A 13,568-nucleotide genomic window follows, 5' to 3' on the forward strand; every position below is an offset into this window, starting at 1 on the left:
ACAGAAAGCCATCAAAGATACCGTGAGAGAAGCCATGGTGTCTTTAATTGAAAGACTGGAAACCACTCACACAGGGGACATCTGGGACACAGAGAAAGCCTGAAAGAAGCATGTGCTATTCAAACGTGTGACAAGGCAGAGACTGTGTAAATGGCCTGTGAAGGGTCATGGTGTCTCAGACCTTACCTGATCTCCAGCCCATCTCCATCCTTGGAAGTACCTTTCCTTTCTAAATGAGCAGCCTCTGTTTCTGTCTCCATCCGTGTGTCCCTAGTCCCATTCACTGTCTCTGCATATGAACACCTTAAAATCTCCGAGGTGCCCTCTGAACCCAGATTCATGTATGTAAAACTCCCATGGCCTCTGATTGCCCTGGCTGGGAAGTTTGCTTTGGTGACTCAGCTGGACTCCTGCCCTTTCTGGATTGTGGGTACCCTCATCCACACCAAATTCCCTTCTGGTCACCAGAGGTCCCTGAGGTAATATTATGTACTCCACTAAGAGCCAAAGAGAGACTACCTGACCACATGACCCCACCTGACTTCTGCAGGCCACAGAGGCCAAGCCAGGTAAATACTAACCTCCCACCCCCACCCCCACGCCTGCTCCTGGCTCGGCCGCTTGGCTTCATGCCTAATGGACATATGCCAGTCATGACCTCGTGGGGAGGGGCCGCAGGGTCTCACCTACCTCACAGGAATGCTAAGCTCTTTCTTTCTCTGCTTCCCACACGGCACAAGGCCGAAGGGTAGCTACCTGGACAGGCCACGGGCCTAGGACCTGAGAAGTTACTTTCGAGGCAGTTGTTACAGTGGCTGTAATTCCCAGGGGAAAGTCACACCTTCGGTAATGAGGTGTCATGGAGGGGTATCCAGGACAGACCTGGACGGCTGATAGAGTTCTAAGACAGATTCTCCACTGTCTGGCTCTGACGCCTCCCATTTGGCACCAGTAGGCCCAGGAGAGTGCTCGTGGGAAACAGCCACAGGCGGTGACCTGTGAAATCGGGAGCCGCAGGAAGAAAACATCTTGTCACTGAGAAAATATGCTTATGCTTATTGGAACGGCATTTTTAGGCTCATGTAAAATAAACATATTGGGTCGAATGTTGCTACAAGCCCTGCATTTACAAAGAGGCCAGGCTGGAGGTATGAAATTGCGGCCAGGAATTGCCAAGTCTGAAGAATTACGGGAGGATTAGCTTCTTGAGCGGCAAATTGGAAAATTCAGAGATGTGTGGCACCACCTCAGAGGCCCGGGCTTCTAAACGAAATTTATTATTTCTGTAAAATCTGGAAATAACATCTTCAGGGATAACAAATATACAGTGAAAGCATGATTTTTGGTCTGGATATTTGGTCTCCTTGCAGACGGTTTTCATTAAAAAGGGCTTTGTAAAAATGATAAAAATGTTACAGTTTGCTAAATTAAGTCTGAAGTGGCTCTATTTAATAATCTGATACATTTTAATCTTTTTTTCTTTTTAAAAAAAAAAGCCTGACATATTGAAAAGAACTTCAGGCCTGAATACCTTTTAAACACAAAAGAATTGTAAAAGAAATATTGTTTCCTATGTTGCATGTTATTTTGTGCTGACAGTTGATGCCACGTGATTGACACCTGAGGCCCAGTACCCCAGACCTCCCAAGCATATAGGTAGGACTGAATGGCGTTGGATTATCTAGTCCATTTTTTCCTTGCAGGATACTTCTATGTCATGAGATAGCCCCTTTGTCAATGTCCCTCAGCTCCATAGTACAGCCTACTCTGGAAAGTGGGCAATGTGCCGTGGGAGAAGCATAGAGGGAACAGAAGGGAGGGAAACTGTCAGTGGGAGCTTATCACGAAGCTTTCTGTGGAGTGTCTTGCCAGTGAGCAGTGGAGAGGACCTTCCAGGGTTCATAGACAAGGTAGTGAAGGTAAGTTCTCTTTAGCGAGACTGCTGGAAGAGGTTGGAAGAGCACCGGAGTCAGACTATAGTGACATCATTTAGGACCAAGGAACAGACAGAAGGATGGAGATGAGATGGGTTGCAAAGATTGGAGAACAGGTAGATCTACCTTTTAGGGGTTAGTGGGATATTCTGTAACTACCAGGTTTTCTTGGCACTTATCCTAAGAATCCCACCCCCTGAGACTTATGTTCCCATTTCAAAGAACATGGGGAGGACATGCTTTAAGGAGAATCAGTAGAAGAAGAAGAAGGTTCTGGAACACTGCATCCTGGGTAGAGTGGATAAGATCATCTGGGGGCTCTGGGAATAGTCCTGGGTGCTGGGTGCCAGGGGAAGCCTTCAGTGGGAACCAAGACCTCATGGCATGGAGAAGGAAGGTAAAATTTGCCCCCAGACATGGCAACCTTTGTCTCAGGTTTCCTTCTGAGCACAGCAGGCGGTCTGGAAAGGCCCAAGGTGGGGGCGGGCAACAGAATGCACAAAGTAAAGGCGGAAAGGCTTCAGCCTTACTCCCACATTTCTCTTCCAGTCTGCCCTAGAAAGACACCTTTTGTCCTTGGCCTTTTGCCTGTTCCCTACAGTGCTGTCATTGACATGGCCTGTCCCTGGTGCCACTGTAAGAATCACTGAGTTCAACTTATCACGAGGAAGGATCTACTAACATAGTACAGCCCAGGATGTTCCCAATGCTTTATTCCCCTGGCCTCATCCTCCAGGGTCCAGACCTAAGTACAGGCAGGCTCAGACTCCCCAGATGGACCCTCTGGACCCTGGCAGCATCTGAGGCAGGAAATGGAGGAACCCTAACTTTGGAAAACTAAGTCACCAATCAGTCTGGAATAGTGTCAATCAAAGACCCATGGAAGTATCAGGGCCCCTGCTGGGGTCCTGAAAATGCTGGCAGAGATGGTTTAGTCTCTGGCAACCTACGGCCATTGCCATCTGTTCTTTAATGACCTTATTAAAGATTACTCAGTGCAAGGTGAAGCCGTCCCAAGCAACTAAATAGGATGTGACTCAACTCTTGAGAGCAGGATGGCCTTTGGGTGGGCAGCATCTAGAAACGTCACCCCTGGAGTCAGGTTATAGCAAGACACCTGGCAAAGGGACCTAGGCACAAAGAATTAGGGTTGGTTGGTTATTTGTTTGTTTGTTTATTTGGTCCCAACCTTCACTGTACCTCATCTGGCTTGGTGATTGGTTCACCATCAGGGTACTGTTTTTAACTCAGTCAATCAAGATGTGGACCAAGCAGCAGCTGAGTGTCCTGTTCCATAACACACTCTCACCCTGCAGGCTGGAGGCAAATGAACTACCTCCCTCCTGCCTCTAGGTCTAATCCTCCCTAGCTAACTGAGGAAGGGGAGTGGCTTCACCCAGAGTCAAGTCTTCAGGCACAATTTCCCTGTAATTTAGAAGAAAAATCTTCTGTCTCCGTCTTCCTCCCATGGCTTCTCCAAAGCCCAAAGTCAATTCAATGGCACCAAAAGCCAGAGATAATCTGTTTTCTTACCTCCCAGTACCAACTGAGGAGTCTCATTTCTGAAGAAATTAAGTATGACTCTTGGGGAGCCAGAGTGAGTCTCTGGACCAGGATTTCCAGGCCCGGATCTATCAAACGTGTGGTTACTATACTTCTAGAATTTGCTTGAGGCTCACCCTGTGTACCTCCTGGGACCTGAAGGAGTCCTATTGGGAAGTACAACCTTGTTTCTTACTGCCATGATACACCTGACCCATCCCAGAGACTCCCGTATTTGCAGTAGAGCTAGGAGGTCCCTTCACTTCCCCTGCAGTATGCCTCTCCCCCCACCAGAATGCCCAGGAAGGAGTAAGAATGGCTTCTTACTCCCAACAGTGAACTTCACAATCAGGACCCTGGGACACCAAGCCTCCTGCAGCCTGAGGGTATGTGGCCGTTGTTTCTATGCAGAGCAGTAATACTGTCTGTCCCTTACTAGTTTTTGGAACAAGCCTGGACCCCACAGGTAGACTCCATGCAGACCTGAAGCCCCTCCAGTGACTAGGGATGGGAGATCGTGCCTTCTGTGACAGTGGTAAATATGATTGGTCTGGATGGCCACCAACTCTGTCCCTTCAGTCCATCACTGCCACTCAGGTCTTGGAGGTGGGGCAGACAGCTGCCTATAGCATTCAAGTGTGTGGGTCTTGGCCCAGCCCTGACCCTCTTCAGAGAGCATCTGAAGGCCTGCAGTCCCCAACAGCACGCTGATTTCCATACGCCCTGCCCATCACACTCCCAGGGGACTGAGTGGAGCTTCTAGAGAGCAGAGTTCCCACCATGCTCTTGGAGCTGCACTCTCACTGCCAGCATCCAGGGGAGCTGGACACGTATTTCTCCGTAGCAGAAATAACCTCATCCAGCATGCTCCAGGATCATGTCCAAGTCTGCGGAGCACCCATCCCTCCGTTTCTCAACTCTCACAGCAACAGTAAGCCAGGCTCATTAACTGCCCTGTGGAAAAGAAAACAAGTTCAGAGAGGTCTGCAGCACTACCCCTGGGCTGGCTGCCCAGGCTCAGGTCCTCCCAGGAAGACCCCATTCTCTTGAGATTCTGGTTCAGGAAACGTTTACTTGGGCATATCTGGATTATCTTAGGAAGGTGTTGTTTGTTTGTTTGTTTTTGTCCATCTTTGTGGAAGCCCAGAGATTCCTCAGGATGGCAATAGTTTCTCAGGGATGGTCTGGGAATCAGTTCCATAAATGCTTTCTCCTCTGTACCAAGTGCTGTGCCTCCACTGTGCGCAATGGCCGACAAGTTTCCATCCCAGCAGAAGTGTCCACATCACCCATAAGTAGGCCAGCAGATGTGACACAGAAGGGGCTAAGGACCAGATGTCACTACCAAGAGAGGTTCCCTAGCTAAGAGCCCCACAACCCTCACCTAACACATAGCCACCCAGAGCCAGGGTGATGTGTGCTTATAGATGGTGGTCACCCCTTCCTCATAAACTCTCCATGAGAGGTGGAACCCCTCTGACCTCTCAAGTCATGGGGATTCTGAGGCTCCTCATGGAGTCAGGTTAAATGGCAGAGTCATGTAACCTAGGCAGATTTGCTGTTCCCCAGCCTGAGCTTCCGGATTCTGCTTGACCTCACTCTGTCTGAAGCTTTCTTCCCACTTCCTTGAAGATGAGGGCCCACCAGGGGCAGTGGACACACTCACATCTCAGCTAGTCAAGTAGACCTAAAGTCACCAATTGTAAGACCCCTGTGTGGTCCCAGAGGAGGACTCTCCCAGGGACAGTCAGCTTAGGACAAGAGAAAACTAAAACCCACAGAACATCCCCATAAGAAGGGGCAAGCCTCAGATCTCCAGGAGTCTGCCTTCACTCTTCTTCCCCCAAATCTGAGAGCCCCCAGAGTGCAGATGGCCGGGAGAGTCAGGCCTCAACTTGTCTCCAGAGTTTTCAAGGTGTAGAGAAGGACCATTTGACTCCTGGCATGCAGTGATGGATAAAGAGGGGCGTCTTCTGATTCCCTGAGCATCCTTCTACCATGGAAACTGTGCAGACATGAAAAGACCCTCTCATACATGTCCCCCAGCCTAGCACCCCAGACTCTCTGCCTCCAGGCTCCAACTTGGAAACTCTGTTCATGTCACAGGCTGTGCCCTTCCTTTGGACAAGATCCCAAGATCCAGGTGCTTGGGGTATTACTGACAGTCAGGAGGACTCTCCCCTTGATGGAGCCCCACACAAGCTGTTGCCACCCCCTCTTCTTCCTCCAAACTGCTAGCTGGTTTTAGAGCCTGGGATGTCTGACATGTTTTCCCCACATTTGCTTTTCATTTCAAAGTATAAACCTGGCAAGAGGCACATGGATACCGTCAGACAAAGTTCTATGTTTTTCTCCTCCTTCTGTCCCTCCCAAGTATCCCCTTTGCAAGGCAGGGATGGCTCCAGAGCTGCTCCTGGGTGGCTGTTACTGGCCACAGACCTCTGGGCAGTGCCAGGCAACCAAGGCACTGGCAGCCCTCCGTTTCCAGTTGGTTTTGCCACAGGATTTGTTGTGCAGAGGGCAATCTCAGGCTCTTTGGGTTTTGGTAGTGTGTGTTGACGGTGCCCACGAGTCACCCCATTTATCATGGGAAGGGCGGGGGCCCCACCCAGCTTTCTACCCTCACTGTTTACTGTGCCTGGCATCCCTCTGCAGGTGGGGCCTGCTTCTTCCCATGGCTGCTACCTGGGCATGTCATTGCCACTGCCTTCCCTGGCTACTTTAATCTTAGTCTTTTCCATAGCGTCCAGTGAGGACAGACTTTAGGATGTAAGTCAAAATTCCCCTCTCCCCACTCCAAGTAAAAAAGGGAGGGAATGTGAGGGTCCTACTCATCTCAGAGCCTGTGGGGCCAGGAAAGCTCAGAGGAGAGTCCTCCTGACTGGCAATGACACCACCAAGCCTCACTTGGCTCTTGGGATCTTGTCCAAGAGGAGGGGCACAGGCTGAGACACAGATGAAGTTTCCAGGCTGTGGTCTGTAGTTTCCGGGTCTTTATGCAACCTGGGCATCTCAAGCTGTTTGGCCCCACAGAGCCTCAGTTGTACCATCATCACGATACCCTCAGAAAGTTCCAGAGGCGGAAACACCTGATGCTTTTGGAATGAAGTTGAGTTTCCTCCAGGCCTGGATCTGCTGCTTGCCACTCTGCTGAAGCAGGCGTTCCCATACACTAAGGCTGTTGTATTTCCCTACCTCATGGACCAGGAACACTGTGTGAGCTAATCTGGGGGTCAAGGGCGTGTTATCAACTCCTTAGAGACAAACTACTGAGACCCAACATGGTCAGGAGGAAGCTACGGCCACTTTCAGGATGAGTTAAGGGTCCTCTGCTACCCAGCTCCAGAGCCTCAACTAGAACCAGCACTTCCAGGTCAGCAGAGCATCAGAGGGGAAAGCGACAACCCCATGCCTACTCTTTACCAAGAGACATGCCCCTTCCACCCCATACAGTGAGCCTAATCCCCAGGATGTGAACCAAGGTGCCCTGAATCCAGCCAGAGTCTCATTTAACACTTAGCCAAGATAGGGAAACTGAGGCTAGACAATCCTAGGCAGTCAAGGAGCCGCAGGCTGTGGTGGAAGGGCCCAGGCAACAATGGGCCCCACTGGCCAGCTGCTGGAGACAGCAGCAGGCTTCTGTCATAATTAAAGGTCAGACCCAATTGCCCAGGCAACAAAAAAAGACACAGCGCGGCTCCTGACCTTTCTCGGCTAATAAGGAGAAATATTTGATGTGGTAAAACATTTCATTATTAAAGCGACCAGGAAAATCTATTCAGAGGCACAGCCGACAGGCTTACAATTAGCATGCACACAGACCCAGACAGCACTGACTAGCTCACCCTGCTAGAGGGGCAGCTTCTGGGCAAGGGTAATCCAGGCTTGAGGGCGAGACTCTGAGGTTCACGTGTCTTTACCGCCCGTTCCACCCTGTTCTGCTTTTGCGGTGGGTGCCTAGGGCACGGGAGAGAGCAATAGGGTATACTTCACTCTGTGGAGGGTTGGGGGACCTAACGGTGATTGCAGTAGAGTCTCAGGGAATGCCATCAGGAAGGAGGATGGGTTATAATGGAGGTAGTTCTTCAGAGTGGAGTGGAGATGAGATCTTCTCAGAACCTTCTGGATGCTAAGGCGCCAGCTTGTAACCAGTGTTCTGGCTCTTTATCCGTGCTTGGAGCCCTGGGCACACCCCTTAACATGAAATCTTGGGGGATCACATGGAAAAAATAGGTTATGGTTTAGCAGAGCTATGTTGACATGTCATGTTGCCCAGATGTTAAATGTATTGGATGGTTTTCTTGTCAACTTTGACGCAAGCTACAGTCATCTGAAGACAGAAGTCATCTGAGTTAAGAAAATACCTCCATCAGCTGACCTGTAGGCAAGCAAGCCTTTGGAACATTTCCTAATGAATGGTGTGATAGGATCTAGCTCACTGTGGGTGGTGCCACCCTTGGCCAGGGGCTTCTGGGTAGTACAAGAAAGTAGGGAAAGAGCTGGAGAGCGACCTACAAGAAGTGTCCCCCCAGGCTCTCTGCTTCAGTTCCTGTCTGTAGGTTCCTGTTCAACTTGAGTTGCTGCCTTAGACTGTAAGGTGCAAGCTGAAATAAACTCTCTCCTTCCTAAGTCGCTTTTGGTCATAGCATGGATCACAGCAATAGAAAGAAATTTAACAGTTGCAGGGTCAAATCACCCTTCCCAGGGTTACGTATGGGTGGCGTTTTCTCCATCCATAGTTGCTCCTCCAACCCCAGAGCTGCCCCAGACCTCCTTGCCTGCTTGTCTCCACCTCCATCCAGTTTTCCATCACCCTCTTCCTTCAGGTGAGTCCCGTGGTCTTCCTTTGCAGGGCTGCGACCTCTTGGTTTGGCAGAGTCCAGATGTTCCAAGGCAGAGGAGAGGTGAGCAGAACAGGGAATGGGGAAAGCCAGCTGCAGGCAGGGCAGCGCTGAGACCCACCCACGTGGCTTCCTAAGGATGGAAGCCTGCGGGTTGTTAGCGCGCGCATGGGCATCCCAAAGGCCTTGAAGGCTGTCTCCAGAGAAGATGCCTGAGATGACCAGACTATCCGCTGGTCGTGGAAGCATTTCTGCATGTCCAGCTTGGGTATGTGGAGTGACAGCCAGTCCCGCTGCGTCTCAGACACAGGTTGACTGGGATTCCCCAGGCTATGGTGGTGGAACTGCATACATGAAGCCTCAGCTAGCCCTTCACTGGCATCCTGGGTGCCCAGGAAGGGCTTTTTCCTCCCAGTGCCTATCCCAGTGTCATCCTCCCCAGGGAGGATCCTAGATTGTCTCCACATGGTGGCTCAGTCTGAGGGGTCCTTTCAGGACCTTCGATTTAGCACCTCATTTCCTTTAAGCCCACTCCCACGGCACCTCCCTCAGGCCCTCTTCAAGCCGAGCTCCCTGAATCTACCTGTGCATCTTTGGGCATTTGCACACACTTGCACACTTGTGCTCAGAGAAAGTCATGTCCTTCTCAGCTCCTAGGACACACTCCGTGGCAGAGGAGGCTAGGAAAGCCAGATTCCTTTCATGGAAACTTATTTTTCTTATTGCAGTATTTTTCACACACACTTTCACACACACACACACACACACACACACACACCAGCAACCGGAAGACCCAGGTTGTTTGTTATGATCTTTGTGTGGTATCCCCACATAGACTTTCTATTCTTTCTACTACGAAACCCAGGGTTGACCATGGGCTGGAAAAGACCGGACCTGGGGATCAGGAGAGCAGGCCAGATGGCTCCCAAATGCATGAGAATACACAGGACCCTCTTGGGTCCCAACCAGACTCCTCGAGTGTGTGTCCAATATCTGTGTCCCCCCACCCTCCTACCTCCCCCACCACCCACCCTTCTAAGCAGTGGCTCAAGCTGGACAGGCACTGTTCATAGACCACAAGCTTCATAGCCCTGCCCCTGTGACAATGATGCGGGATGGGCCTAAGAAGAGGTACCTGGGCCCCAAGAGCTCTGCACACGTTGGTAGACGCTGGTCTTTACCTCAGGAGGAGATTCATTACCAAGGGATGAGGCTTCTTATACTCTAAGGCCCTTCTCGAGGGAGGCCCCTTGACCTCCAGAGCTGTCAGGAAGAAACCTCTTTGGTTTTGTTTATTTTGATGTAGGGTCTCATGTCACCCAGGCCAGCCAGGAACTGGCCATGTAGCTGAGGAATGGCCCTGAGTGACAGACCTTCCTGTCTCCTTCCCTGAGTACTGGGTTACAGGAGTTTGCTTCCACTCCCCATTCCTAAGCCCACCTGTCATGGGTGGACGTTTTTCTGGCCGTCTGCTGGGAGTTGAGTGAAACTCAGACATTCTGTCACTAAGGTGACCCAACGAGACTACTCTCTTGCCTTCAGGGGTGGAGGACTCTGAGGCTCGGAGATCTTCCGCCCCACCCTGCCCCACTCTGCCTACCTCAAGCTACACAGCAGGTAAGACCCAGAACTCGGTCTTCCTTCCTTCCTGGAGTTCTAGCTCTTCCTAGCTGTGCTCCTGTGGCCTCGTCCCCTAGGACAAGATGGGAAAGGAAAGCTGTGTTCGTGGCAAGCTTACCACCCATTCTGTCCCTCCCCACCCCTAGATCCGGAGCAGGTCCAAGGCCCCCAAACCTGCAGAAGGCTTCCTCGGGTGAGGAGAGCCCAGCAAACCTGTGATTAATTTTCCCGTCCTCATTAGTTCCCGGATCTCACCCTCTCATTATGAGGCGGTGAGGCGGTAGGTGGTGCACAATGGGGCTGCATGCCTGCCTGGCTCAGAGAGTGGTTACCAGAAGGCCTGGCGCTGGTAATTGCCATTGCCCAGCCTCCAATGGGCTCATTAGAAGTAATGAAATCAACAAGTCCAGGGCAGGAGAAGTGCGGCTCCCTCAGGAGACCAATGTACAGGAAGGCGTTCCTTCTTCTGAGGAAAGTGTCCCAGGAAGCCAGGGCTGTGGAGAGCATGTGGGGCTGAGGCCCAGGGTCTCTGCCCATTCAGAGGCACAGGAAAAGGCAGCCCGGGTCAAGCTCTGGGGATGCATGGTACAGTTAGGGGCTTGGTTCCAGAACCTTCTTTTTAGGATCTCTCTCAGTTCTCCTTGATGGGAGGGATAGCCTGATACTCCTTCCTGTTCCTAGTACTTCTGCCCAGAAATCTAGACCATGTTGTTCCCACCCACTGGCCCTGCCGTTGTTTCCAGAATGGGTAGGATGAACGTTCCTCCCTGGCCTCAGTTTCCAGTCTTTGCCTTCCCTAACTCTTCATCTGTGCAGTCTTGTAGAACAAACATGGCTTCCTAACATGCTGAGGTAAGCCCTGAGTGCTAAGCTGCACTTCCAGTCTTCTAACCTCAGGTCTAGCCTTGGCTCTTAGCTCCCTGGCTCAGCCTCTGGTCATATGACTTCCCTCCCACTCTTGTCCACCTGTAACCTTCGCTCAGTTGTTTCTGTGCCTGGAGTTTTTTTTAGCGCCATGGCCAAGGAGACACTAGAACCATCACCCCAGCTCTCCATTCATTCCAAGCGGCTGCCCAGTGTGTCACCCACCGAACCTTTCTTCATGGTGCTACTTTGGCCACACTAACCTCTCCACCCATGAACACAGATCATCTCTTCAGATCCCTAATAAAGCCCAGCCTAGGCCTTGCACACAGTAGGGGCATCAGAAGAGCACACCCCTCTGAATTGGCAGCGCCTTTTCTGCGCCGTCTCCCTGCATTTCGCCCTATGGCTCCTGCCCACAGCAGCCCTCTCCTAAAGGGTTGCCATGGTCTCTGAGTTCTCCAAATCTCAGCAGGAGGGATTCCTTGCTTCCCATGAGAAGGAGGTCCAGGTAGAGGGGAGGAACCAGTGCTGAGCCCCAGTGTCCTGCTGCCCCCAGCACCTTAGCACACATGGGCTCGGAGAAGCAAGCTGCAAGCTGCCCAAGAGCTGTGCACGTCTTGACCCCTGCCCCAGTGGCTAGGATGATGGACCCCTCAGCCCACCACTGGGATCCTCCAGAAAGCTTAGACAGGTTGGAGTCATTGCTTCCTGTTTTGGTGTGTGACTAGTTCTCTCCTGCAGTCACAAGCTGTCACATACAATGCCTATGACTCTACAGATGTATCACCTCACAGTGCGGGGAGACAATGACTAAGATACCTTTCACTGGCTCATACTGAGAAATCAAGGGCTTTGTTCATTCTGAATGCTCGGAGGAGAATCTTTCTGGTTTATCTTGGCCTCTTGACCTGCCAACTCCTCTTCTGGCATGGCTCTGACCATGATCCTGACCACCTTCCTTTGTATTCTGAGGATCCACAGAGTTACACCGAGCCACCACACAACCTGGGATCCATCTAAAAGACCCTGAACTAGACCTCCATCAGGGAAGGCCCAAGGCCTCATGCAACAGTGTGCACCAGGTTCTGAGAGTTGAGCCCTGAACAGTTTTAGGACCACAACCTAGACTCCCTGGGCACTGTCTCAAGAAGCCTGGAGACTTTGAGGAATTTGGAGAAGACATCCTAGGAGCATGTAAGGGAGTCCTTGCTAGGCTGTGGGTCTTTTCCACAGCCAGGAAGTCCTGGAAGCCAGGAGAAGCCTCCAGGGAAAGGGGGAACCCGGAGGATAGAGACAAGCCAGGGCCTGAATCTGGTGTGTGTACTGGTCAGTGTCCTGTCTCTGACTTGAGACAGCCCAGTTGATCCCAGCAGTGGAGGTTGGCACTTGCTGGGAACTCCAGAGTCTGGCATCCTCAGCATCACCATCTGCCTTGGCACGTGGACGGCAGCCCTGTGCTGCTCTCTTGTTTTCTCTGATTCCCATTATGATATTAAATAAACCAGGTCTGCAACTTCTGGCTCTGACACCTTCAGCTCACCTCTGACCTGGCATCTCATATGTATAACATCAGCTGGCCATAGGCTGGACCAAACTCCCAAACTCCGGCTACCCAATATTCATGCACATATTGTAAACTTATGAGGATGTCCACTTCTTCTCTTGTTGACCATTGGCATGTTTAATATAGTTCCCTTTTTGCCTCCTACAAGTGTCCCCAAGAGCATCAAGTCCGCTGAGTTTATCCTAGGCATTGGTGGTACCCGTTGTCCTTGCTGTACCCCTCTCCTTCCCCATGATGCAGTATGCTTCTACAGATGTCCTGTCCATCACTTCCTGTTCCCAGGAGCCTTCAAGGTCTTGCTCCTGGATGTCCTTGCTCAGTTCTGTTGATATAGTGTGATGCTGAGGCTGGCTGGGTTGGCCAGGTGGACCTGTCATGCTCTTTAGATCGTACAGTGGTCCAGCATAGGATGACTGAGCTAACTGAATCCGTAGGACTGGATCATGTTCACAGACCTCTGCAGTGACATGACCGTGGTCAGTGGCCCCAGCACGGAGACCATGGGGCCACGACTCTTCCCCAGTGCTCTCAGGTGATACTGTGTTGTAAGATGTGCTCTTAGAGGTTCTTGGAGTCTGTGAGCCTCCTCCCTCCCTCCACCATTTTGTTTTTGATAAATATAAGACCAAGCAGGGCCAGCCCTGTCCAGAGGTGAGTAGGACCTGTGTGTCCTGGGGCAAAGGGAACAGGAGTCTCCAGTTCCTGCCTTGATGGTGACCACCGAGGCACCGAAGCAGAGGCATGATGTACATTCCATGTTCCATGTGCACCTTGTGGACTCAGATGGGGACAGCCTTTATATTCCAGCCCTTAGGTAGGACATATCTAAATACCACAGGCTAATGACATTGAATGCAATGGTTTGAATGTGACGTATCTCCTTCAAGATGACTAATGTGTTCAGGGCCTTGTCCATAGCTGGAGGTGCTATTCTGGGAGGTTCTGAAAACTTTGGACAGAAAGAGCCTATCTGGGGAACAATTGTCAGGGGGAGTGGGTTCTTCTGGGTATCTTTTCCCTGGGTGTCTCTCTCAATATCTCTCTTTCTCTCTCTCTTTGTCTCTTTCTCTATTTCTCTCTCTCTCTCTCTCTCTCACACACACACACACATACCACACACACCACACAAATACACCACACCACACACACCACGCAAACACACACCATACAAATACACACTACACACACACACACACACAC

Source organism: Grammomys surdaster, unplaced genomic scaffold (genome assembly GCF_004785775.1).
Source record: "Grammomys surdaster isolate TR1022 unplaced genomic scaffold, NIH_TR_1.0 144, whole genome shotgun sequence".
NCBI classification, from domain to species: Eukaryota; Metazoa; Chordata; class Mammalia; order Rodentia; family Muridae; genus Grammomys; species Grammomys surdaster.